Source organism: Rhipicephalus microplus, chromosome X, assembly GCF_043290135.1.
Source record: "Rhipicephalus microplus isolate Deutch F79 chromosome X, USDA_Rmic, whole genome shotgun sequence".
NCBI lineage: Eukaryota > Metazoa > Arthropoda > Arachnida > Ixodida > Ixodidae > Rhipicephalus > Rhipicephalus microplus.
In genome coordinates, this window is record NC_134710.1 from 109383701 (window position 1) to 109395277 (window position 11577).

The following is an 11577-nucleotide window of genomic DNA, read 5'->3' on the forward strand; positions in this document are numbered from 1 at the left end:
TATACTAACCAGACCGAATCACCGCTGCCACGATAATGAAATGGTTACGGTGCTCCGCTGCTGACCTGAAGATCAGGGGTTCGATACCGCCAGCGGCGGTCACACTTCGATGTGAGGCGAAATACTAGAGGGCCATGTATATTATGCGATGACAGTGCTGTAAAAGGGACGGCAAGTCTCTTCATGGTAGCTGGCTCCCCGCCGTCATCCACATAGCCAATGTTCGCCAGTGAGGAGGTGCGTTCTTAGAGACAGGATAAAGAGGGCTTAAAAGTGCAAACGACAGGAGGGGATACAAGAGACGAGACAGAGCGCTGAACTGCCAACAATTTATTTCTTGCTGAAGTGTTCGCTTTTACACAGTCCCCAGTTGCAGTCAAGTGCGAAACACAATGATAATGCATAAGTACATCACACCTACAAGCGAAGAAACATTTTTTCTTATTGGGTGAGCGCGACAGAAGGGCTGGTAGCTACACGTGCTACAGTGAACGGACAGCCATCCTTGTTTATAATTATCCACATTGTACATATGTTCCTTCAGCCTCTCATATATACAACGACCTACAGAAGCTGATACCTCACATTATAGATACAATCTCTAAATTTATTTGCGTGTTTTGTAGTACACTGAGGGTGGGTCTGGACGGAAGAACGAACAGTTTGCACGGCGACTCAATTTTTGAGGGGCCGTAAAGACCACCTTCACATTAACTCGCTGTGCACTTGTACATATGTTCCTTCAGCCTCTCATATATACAACGACCTACAGAAGCTGATACCTCACATTATAGATACAATCTCTAAATTTATTTGCGTGTTTTGTAGTACACTGAGGGTGGGTCTGGACGGAAGAACGAACAGTTTGCACGGCGACTCAATTTTTGAGGGGCCGTAAAGACCACCTTCACATTAACTCGCTGTGCACTTTTTTAAGATTGCGCGCCATCTTGTGCATATACGGAACCACGGCGAAAACTTATCTAGCTGTGACAGGCACTACGTTAGCGTTCTCTTTGCCCTGAAGTTCACACAGCAGGCCTCGGCAACAGAAACTTGCTCGTGATCGGGGTGACTAGCTGATGTTAGCCTTGAAGATTGCTCAACCAAGTTTTCGGTGATCTTGTGCATACAGTATTTTCGCAAGGCATTCATGAAGCAATATATTGGGATACCTCACTTAACTAATTTAGAATGCGCAGAGTGAAATGGCAAAAGAGGCTTACTTCCACGCGGTTGACACATCCAGCAAATGCGGCCATTATTCAGAATAGCTTGACGTCAAAGAACCTGATTTCACAATTCTCAAAAAGTTCATGAATTAGCTCGAAACGTTTGAAATCACTTCGCATGAGGTCTAAAACGGCAAGAACGTCAGTCTTATACGATGCAACATTTCTGTCTTAAGAAATTTTAAAAAATCATCTACATACGTATCTGAAAACATGTGTCTCATTAGTGTTAGTGAAAACTTCCGAAATGAATTCTGTCTATTTTACCTAAAAACAGGTCACTGACGACGGGAGCGATGCACGAACCAATACAGATACCGGCTTTTTGAAGGTGAGGTTTTTCATCCAATACGATGTACGTCGACTGAAGGTAAAACCTAAGGAGCTCTAAAAACCCACTGACACCAACAACAGATTGAGTCTGGAATTTAGAGGCACCAAACTCATCTATATAATCTTATGCATTATAACATGCATTATAACATGAGTCATGCAGAATACAATAATACAGGTCATTGATGTCTACAGAGAAGGCAAAGAGACTCTTATTCCAACGTGACGAAATAAAATTCTGTACTTTACAATAACTTTTTTACTAGAAAGGCATCGTTCATTTCTAGGCATTTCAAGGTTTCCTGCAGGTAGAGCGCAACACATTTTTGCCAGGTACCATTTTCAGATACTATTAGCCTAAAAGGCATGTCGACCTTATGTGTTTTCATGCTGAAGAAAGCCTCCAGGAAATCTTCCTTGGCATCTGACATGTTATTTTGTACACTGACAAGATTTAACTTGCGAAGCAGGCTTTTAACTTTACTTTTGATCTTTTTGCACTGATACACGTTGTTACGACCGGCCCTAGGGAACCAAGCAAGAGGAGTTTGGGGGAGAACCGGTTCTTGACCGACTGTGTCGTCCACCCCCTCCTCCCCATTCAGGCTCCTCCTCTCGCCGGGAGAACTCCGGAATCTGCTGTGCGTTCGTGACCATGTTTGGGCATTTTTTAGGGCGCCTTGACCATATATGGACATCGTGTTAGGTTGTGCCACTCCATGTGTTGTGAGAGGTGTTTCCCCCTCCCTCGTGGCCGAGGTGCCGGGGACACCGTATTGGCTGACGATGCGGACAGTGCGCCCAGTGTCGGCAACGCGGCGCTATAAAATGCCGAAGACGTTTTGTATCTCTCTCTCTTCTCTCTTTGGATCAGTTGATCACTTCTCCACATGTAAATAAATCTCTGTTGTTCGTTCGGGCGCTTCTTCTCGCTGAATTGTTGGACGATAGATCCTGCGACGGGGCCAGCTACCGAAAACGAGACCGGCAGGACCCGGAGTCCCAACAACGTGCAAGTCACGTGCAACTGGTGACTGTATAAAAGGGAAGACTTCCACAAGAAATAAATTATTGGCAGTTCAGCGCTCTGTCTCGCCTCTTCTATACTTTCCTGTCGTTTGCACTGTTAAGCACTCTTTATCATGTTATACCAACACGGCCAATCCTGCTTTTTCTTAGAGACAGAACGTTGGTTTATTAGCATGATGAAAGAGATATGAACTGTACAGTGATTCGGCAATTTTGTACAAATGTCTTTGGTTCTTATAGCCTGTCGTTTCTTAACACGGCAGTTCGAAGAAGGCGGTGACCACTCGTGGGATGTAGAGCATGGGCGAAAATGTCCAATGGGTAGCACAAGCCGACCACACAATGACGCAACCACCCCACGCCTTGAAGTTGCTACGCAGGGCGAGGAGGTAGATTCCCGTGGAGGGGAAAAGTTGAGCTCCTCTGGGGAGAAGATGGCCGTTGACATGAACGTCAGCAGCGGTTCATGGCTGCATCCAGGTACAGTGTTCTAGAACCTTCAGAACAAGGCAGTCCAGGTGCTCGATTCCCCATAACTGCTTCAGCGACACCATCCCATGCTTCTGTACCGTTGGTGCTTTGTCATGACCCCGTGTAGGCGATAATGGCTGAGTTGAGCTGTTGACTTCATGAGAACTGCAACATTTACGCTGCCTCACGCTATTCAACCCCGCTCAACAAAGGGTTGTTCGCGATACTCCCATTGCGTTCCTCGTAAACTGACCACAGCGAACTGCCTGGCCCATCTGCAGCTACAGCGACGTGCTTCCGACCGGGCGCCGATATCGGGGTGAAAGCATTCTTGCAGACAGGTTCACGCACAATGACGTCTGCTAAGACAAACTGCCGGGCCAAGCGTAACAGTGCACATTAAAGAACACCATATAATAAACATTTCCAGAGCACTCCACGACGTACTTCATATTCGTACTTGATTTTAGCACGTAAAATCCCCAGATATTGGAAAAAAATGAAAAGAAATTTCATTGTAAAGTCTCTAGAGATGTGGCTAAAAGAGAAAAAATAAGAGAAAAGTGAGCCCCGTAACTGTCTGCATCAGGGTGCGACACCTCAACAGTAGCTCACAAGGGATGGGGGTGAGGAGGGATTAAAAGGATAGAATCAAAGGTATAAATTTTTATTTTATTTTATTTATTTACAGAATACTGTCAATCCCCCATGGGGATTATTACAGGGGTGGGCATCACTGTCACAACTTTCGACGTTTGAAAAAAGAAAAGGCAGAATAATAAAGAACACATAATCCCTGAACACAACAGTACGGCATAAAACAATCATACATACTTATTTCAACGATAACCAAGTACGAAGTACACCAATGGTACACCAACAAAAAACAGGAGTCGAGAAGAAACGAAGCACAGAAAGAAGAAAACACAGATCGAGTATTGTTATCAAGGAACCGTATTAAACAATAAATATATGCAGACAAGTGTTTTAGTATGACAATTGGAAACAGGAAGTACTGTGTGGAAAAAAACAGGTGATCACTGTACATGCTAACTAGGTTAGAATAGATCAGTGCCTTCAATTAGTTTCTTCATGTTCTCTAATGTTGGGTGCTGTGTAATGACTGGATTCAGTGTGTTCCATTCTCGAATCATGCGCAGGAAGAACGAATAGGAAAAAGTATTATTACTAAATGAGTATTCTTCGAGTTCCCATGCATGGCTTCGCCTCGTCGGTCTGGTATCTCGAAAGCTCAAGTAAAGATCTGGGTTTATGCCGAATGATCTGTGTAAATGTAGATAAAGAAATTTGAACCGGAAAACCTTTGCACGCCTGTCAAGGGTGGCTAGACCAGCACGATGTAGTAGATCAGTAGGTGAGCCGTTGCGCCTGTATCTGTTGAAGATAAAGCGCACTGCTTTCCGCTGAACCCTTTCCAGTATAGCGATACTATTCACAGTGTGAGGGAACCACACAATATTAGCATATTCTAAGATCGGGCGGACAAATGTGACGTAAGCAAGAAGCTGCGTTTCATGTGTGGCGAATGACAGGGCCCGTTTAACAAAAAAATAATTTGCTCATCGCTTTTTTGGACACTTGACGCACGTGCTCTGTTCAACTAAGATCAGATGAAATTGTGATACCACGGTATTTGTACTGGTTAACCTTTCGTAGTGGCACATTATTAAAATGGTATTGAAAATCAAACTTAGACACATTGTTGGTAATGGACATAAATACAGTTTTGTCAATGTTTACAGTCATTTGCCAATCAGCGCACCACTGAGCTATTTTGTTTATTGAATTACTCAACATCACCTGATCATCGTGATGACGTATTTCATTTTAGAGCATACAGTCGTCTGCAAAGAGTCTGAGTTTAACGTCAGCGTAGTTAGTACAGACCCCTGCGGGACGCCTGACAACACCGGAGCTAGGTCAGAAGTGTGGATGCCATGCTGTACGTATTGGTGATGGTCAGTTAAGTAATTAGTTATCCATTGGAAGATGGGGCCATTGCCTAACATGTGATTAAGCTCAAGTAGTAGTTTAGGGTGCAAGACGCGGTCGAATGCCTTCGAGAAGTCGAGAAAAATTACATCAGTTTGAATACGTTCATTTACGCCGAGAGACAGGTCATGAAGTGTTTCGACGAGCTGTGTAACTGTAGATAGTCCTGATCTAAAGCCATGCTGGTTAGAATGCAGAATGTTATTTGATTCAATAAAGCAAATTAGAAATTTTAACACAATATGTTCAATAATTTTGCTACTTGTGCAGGTGATCGAAATAGGCCTGTAATTAGAAAGACTAGCGGCATTACCTGATTTAAATATTGGAGTAATTTTGGCAATTTTTCATTCAGCTGGAATGTAGCCATCTGCCAGTGATTTGGAGTATATTAAATAAAGATATTTACTGACTGGTTCTGCATATCGTTTAAGGAAGCCATTTGGTATTCCGTCTGGACCGCTACTTTTTTTCATTGATGCCTAGAAGCTGCGACATAATGCCAGCCTCTGATAAAGAAGACGTGTCCAGTAATTGGATATCCTGATTATAAAAAGAAGCATTCATGTTCACAGTGCCATTATCGACTGTAAAAACCGAATGAAATAACACCTGAAATCGTCAGCTCTTGCTTGGTCTTGACCGTCTGGTGAAGGTCGATTACTTATGTTTGTGTTCATATATTTCCAGAATTTGTGGGGAGAGATTTTAATAAACTCATTCAATGTGGACCCGCACAACTTCTGTTTCGCGTTACGCACCTGGTCCTTAAGTGATCTAGTAAGTGAGTTTAGTATAGAACGGTAGCCTGGAACATTCTGGTTTTTGTTAGTTTTACGCAACCTCTTGATTTTGCGTTTAGTATGGATTATTTCACGTGTGGTCCACTGATTGTGTTTTTGAGTTGATTTAAAAACCATTGGGACAAAGTTCCGCATACAATGCATGACATGGAATTCGAATTTCTGTCAGACCACATATATGCTTGAGCAAGCATCAGAACAAAAGTAAAAAAATTCAGTGTACTCGTGTACAAGGTACGTCATTATAGCCGCATCATTGGCCTTGTTAAATGCGGGTATTTCTTTTAATTGGCCACGTAATTTCGGTGAGCTAATAAATGGCAATGTGCATAATACCATTTGTGATCGGATAACCCATCAAGTACGTCTACTCGAGATTCATTTGTAGGAAGGCTGTTACTTATAAAAACAAGGTCCAAGATCGAGGATGACGCCCCTGTATAAGAGTTGGGACCCCAACACTCTGCTCGAGATTGAAGTCAAACATAAGATCCAATAGGATGCTTTGAGGTTTAGATTCAGGTACAAAAGAACACCAGTCAATGTCAGGAAGATTAAAGTCCCCGGCTAGTACAATCAAGCCCCCGTGCAAATTCGAATGCATGTAATCAAAAAGAGATTCAAGATATGTACAATCGGCATTGGGGGGCTGGTAGAACACGCCCACTTTAGCGATCCTGTGTTGTAGGTGCACATTGCACCACAAAGCTTCAACATTTTCAACGTCTGGCATAGTTGAAAAATGGATATCTTCCTTGAAAAGAAGCGCAACACCCCCACCACGCGATTCCCTGTCTTTGCGCACTATCACATATCCGGGAGGCACAATTTTCTTATCGGAAATGCCAGAATGTAGCCAGGTTTCCGTGATAGCGACAATATCAGGGGAATGTGCGAGGAGTATTTCTTCAAGCTGATCAACTTTATTGACGATACTGCGAGCATTCAAGTTTATAAGAGTTGCCGACTGCGGCTTCGCGTCGCACGTGCTTCACTTGGTGCTGGTTTTTGCGTTACAGTCTCCCTGTCATTTTTTGAGATAGCTCCCATTTTATTGCTGGCTTTGCTGCGGACTTCGCTTGGTACTTTCTTTTTGCGTTACCGTCTCCTTGTTTTTTAGGATAGCTACCATTTTATTGCAACTTTCGTCCCATGAAAACAGTCTGCCCTCTACTTTAACCTTATCATAAACAAGGTAAACCTTCTTTTTCCGGTCTCGATTCTCTTTCGTGTGCGCCCGTAGCTTCCTTTGAATTTCACGGACAGGCTGGGAAAAGTCTTCACTGACTGATATTGAGGAGCCTTTCAATTTGGAGCAGTTTTTCAAGATGTTGGCTTTGTCTCGGTAGTCAACTAGCTTCAGTATGACAGGCCTAGATTTTGGCTCGTCACCCTGTTTTGCCCTATCAAGACGATGAATACGTTCAACGCCTGACATTTTGACATCAAGCACATCATTACATTGAAAACTTCCTTGACTACAGCCGTTTCAAGTTTTTCAGGCGACTCGTGTTCTTGTTCGTTGACACCGTACACAATGTTATGCCACCGACATTTTCCTCGTTCGGGAGCACGTCTCACGAGAACGAGCGCTGTTCCAACGAACTGTCTCCCACCTCCCAGCGCCGCCTTCCGTGCAGAAGAACCGTGCAGTTCCGGGGATAACGTCGCTTCCTCCGCCGAACCACCTTGCAGTTCCGGGTATGACTGCGTCTCCTCCTCCGAGCCCGAGACCTTGCAGTTCCGGGTATGGCTGCGTCCCGAGAACTGGTCTGAGAGAATGGACCACAGACGTTATTTAAGGCCGTGCCAGCCCCACGTTTGGGAGGATTTTCCCCAGCCGACGTTGTCGTGCTGGCCGGCTATGTAAAAAAACGACAACCTGCTACAGCAAACGCTCCTTCTTGTTGCTGTTTTCAAAAAGGGATCGTTTCCCTGCTTCGCTTTCGGGCAAAGGCTTCAGCGAAGTCCGCTCGACGGCTCGCCACTCTTCGCCACCGCTACCATCGCGACACAGCAAATTCCTAACAGTGGTTGGCAGCTGCGGGATACGCTACCCCTGTCCTCGCCGTTTTGCTGCCCTGGGACCCGCTACGAAAACTTCAATGGCTGGAAAGTTGGAGCGGATCTTTGCAGGCCCGAGGACACCCACGACACCGCTCGACGGCAACGACGAGATGGCCGAAGTCACCCGCTCTGGTTGGGTGAGTGTCTGACGTTCGTCTTTTGTCGTCAGACCCTGTTAGCACAGAGTAACCAAGTGTGTTCTTTTTAGATCTTTAGGTGGCTAGTGCTTGGCTGGTTCTCGACTTGCTTCACGTCGTAGAATCTAGCTTCTGAGACAAAGCTCCTTCAGAAAGAAACATGCACGAGTTGCGGTACACAATGGAGAAGCTCAAAGTGAGGGACCTTCTCAATGTTTGTGAGCAGCTGGGTGTTTCCGTTGCTAAGACGAGCCGTAAAGGAAATATTCTTGATGCCATGAGAGCGGAGGGAATAACCGAAGAGGAGGTAGAAGAGGCTATGGAGACAATTAAAGAAGGACAGCGGGAGGCTGAGGAGCGTCGAAAACGCGAACGCGAGGAGGCTGAGGAGCGTAAAAGGCGAGAAGAGCGTCAACATGCTTTTAGAATAAAAGAGCTAGAACTTGAGCAGCTTCGCATAACCTCGGCGTAGTCTAGTCCGCTATCCCTGGCAAACGAAATGCCAAGACAGAAAATCCAAGATTTAATTCTGCCATTTAGGACGGGTGGAGACATCGCGCTTTTTTTAGTGAACTTTGAGCGCACGTGCGAGAAAATTGGGATAAATGAAGGTGTCTGGTCCCAGAAGCTTCTGTCAGTCATTCCGGGAGAGGCCGCGGAAGTAATCGCACGGTTGTCTAAAGAAGACTGACGACTACGCTAAGGTCAAAGCGGCCCTCCTTCGTAAGTACCGCTTGTCTGCCGAGGCATTTCGGCAGCGGTTTCGGCAAGCAAAAAGGGGCAGTGAATCATGCACAGAGTTCGTGTACCAGCTTAAGTCTAATTTGAAAGAATGGCTTAGAAGTGCGGATGCTTACAGTAACCACGACAGGGTGATTGTGTGGCTCTCGAGCAATTCTATCGTGTGTTGCCTGAAGATGCCAGATTCTGGCTTCAGGACAGAATGAAGGGCACAGACATTAAGAAAGCTGCTGAGCTAGCTGATGAGTATTATACACGAAGAAATTTTCAGTTGGATCGCGAGGATACAAAAGAGAAGAGGGACTCCTCAAGGCGTCTTGCTGCTCAAAATACAGCACAAAAAATGGCTCCGCCGCGTGACGAATTCAGTCAGGGAGCGACTAACAATGAGAGGGAAAGGAGAAAGCCAGGAGAGGCACCTGAGTCGACGCAAGTGCGAGGGAACGCGCCGACACCACTCGAGCTTTTGAATCAAAACAACCAATTGTATGCTACAATTGTAAAAAGGAGGGTCATATCTCATCTAGCTGTACGCAAATGTTTGCTTTCGCTGGCATTCGCGAGTCGGACGAGAACTTGAAGTGACTCGAGCCTTACATGCGCGAAATTGTGGTCAACGGAAAGAAATGCCGGGCACTCCGCGATTAAGCTGCGACGATGGACATAGCACACCCATTTTGAATCTCCCCTGGTGACTATACTGGCGAATGCGCCTGGATCAGACAGGTTGTAGAAGAGCAAAGTGCCTGTTTGCCAATTGCTGCTGTTGTTCTAGAGGGAACTTTTGGAAAATTGCGCACTGAGGTGGCCGTGAGCCCTAATTTACCCCAAGATTTTCCGTACCTTTTTTTCAACAAATCAGAGCAGCTCCTTAAAGAAAAGGGCCAGTCATTTTCATCTTCCCTCGCGTGCATGGCACTCACGCAATCGCAGTCCCGCGCTCTCACTGGGAGACTTGAGATCTCGGTTTTGAACAAGGAGGCGGTCGAGCGTGAGACAACTCCCCAAGGAGACTCAGGCCAAGAGGCGGCTAGGGTATCACAGGACATCGAAGACAGTAGGGCTCCGGATACGATATTGGCTGCCGAACGCGACGAGCCTGTGGAGGTGGATGAAAACAGGGCGCTTCAGGAGAACGTTCAGTCGTCCCTGCTTGGTCCCACATCCACTTGTTGGGAAGAGCTCAGTAAAGTAGACAGGAACACACTCGTCACTGTGCAGGCAAGTGATGGTACCATTAAGAATCTGCAGCATAACGGGAAAGAAGGAGTAGCCCGAAAGAACATCTCATTCTACGCGAAGGCAGGGCTCATGTATTGAAAGCGTCGGGACGCTGAGGGTAGAACGCTCGACCAGCTTCTAGTGCCAGAGAAGTACAGACGACAGTTTTTGGAACTGGCGCACGGAAATGCCTGGGCACTTTGACATCAAGAAAACAAAGGCGAGGCTCGCACAGGATTTCTATTGGCCTGGATGCTGGAAAGATGTAGAAAACTTCGTGTGATCGTGCGACACGTGTCAGAGAGTAGGAAAATCTACTGACAAACGAAAGTCCCCGATGACATTAATGCCTGTTATCACAGAGCCGTTCCGGAGGCTCGTAATTGATATTGTTGGCCCCCTTCCAGAGTCCCGTTCGGGTTGCCGCTACATTTTAACTGTTTTGTGCGTGGGAACGAAATTTCCCGAAGCGGTTCCGCTAAAAGAGCTCACCTCTCCCTGCATTGTGGACGCACTTTTATCCATTTTGCTCGCATTGGCTTTCCAGCCGAGATTCAGAGTGACAATGGGGACGTATTTACCAGTTGCCTCACAACAGCGTTTTTTTAACGCTGTGGAAGAAAAATAATCCACAGCTGTATAGGACATCCACAGTCTAACCTCGTGGAGAGGATGCATGCTGTACTCAAGCGAGTTCTGAGAGCACTTTGCTTTGAACAAAACAAAGATTGGGAGGCATGCATACCCGCGGCACTGTTCGCCATACGGTCCGCTCCCCACGAGACAACGGGATTCAGTCCCGCTGAGCTTGTCTATGGAAGAAACTTAAGATCTCCATTTCGGCTGCTGAGAGACTCGTGGGAAGGTTATGAAGAAGACCCGCGCGTAGTCAGCTAGCTACGTTTTAGATCTGTTGGAAACACTATCTAAAACCAGAGAGCTCGTTGAGGAAAACATGAAGGCGGCTCAGAGTTTAGTGAAGACTTACTACGATAAGTTGTCCCGGAAGCGCACGTTCAACATCGGCGACCAGGTAATGCTGCTATGACAGTGTAAAAAGAACAAAATGGACACGCAGTGGGAAGGGCCAGCTAAAGTAATGTCCAAGCTTTCAGATACAAACTACGAGGTAAAACTGAGCCGAAAGAAAGGTAAGGTTTACTACAGTAATTTAATGAAGCCTTACATCCAGCGCCATGCCATGGTTAAGTTTTCCGCGTGAAAGCGACGCGCCAGCTAGCAGGCTCGTACAGCTTATTGCCGAAGAACAAAGTCTCACGGAGAGTCAGCGTGATGATCTCACGAAAGTAGTTAGAGACTACGCAGACGTGTTTTACGACAAACCAGGGAAAACCTCTTTGGTAGAGCATGATATTCAGTTATCAAGTGAAGAACCGATCTCTAGCAAGGCTTACCGCGTATCGCCGAGGCAAAGGGAAATCATGGAAGCCGAGATCCGCCGCATGTGTGACTTGGGGGTCATCATTCCAGGTGAAAGCGATTACACCTTTCCACTCATACTAGTCGAGG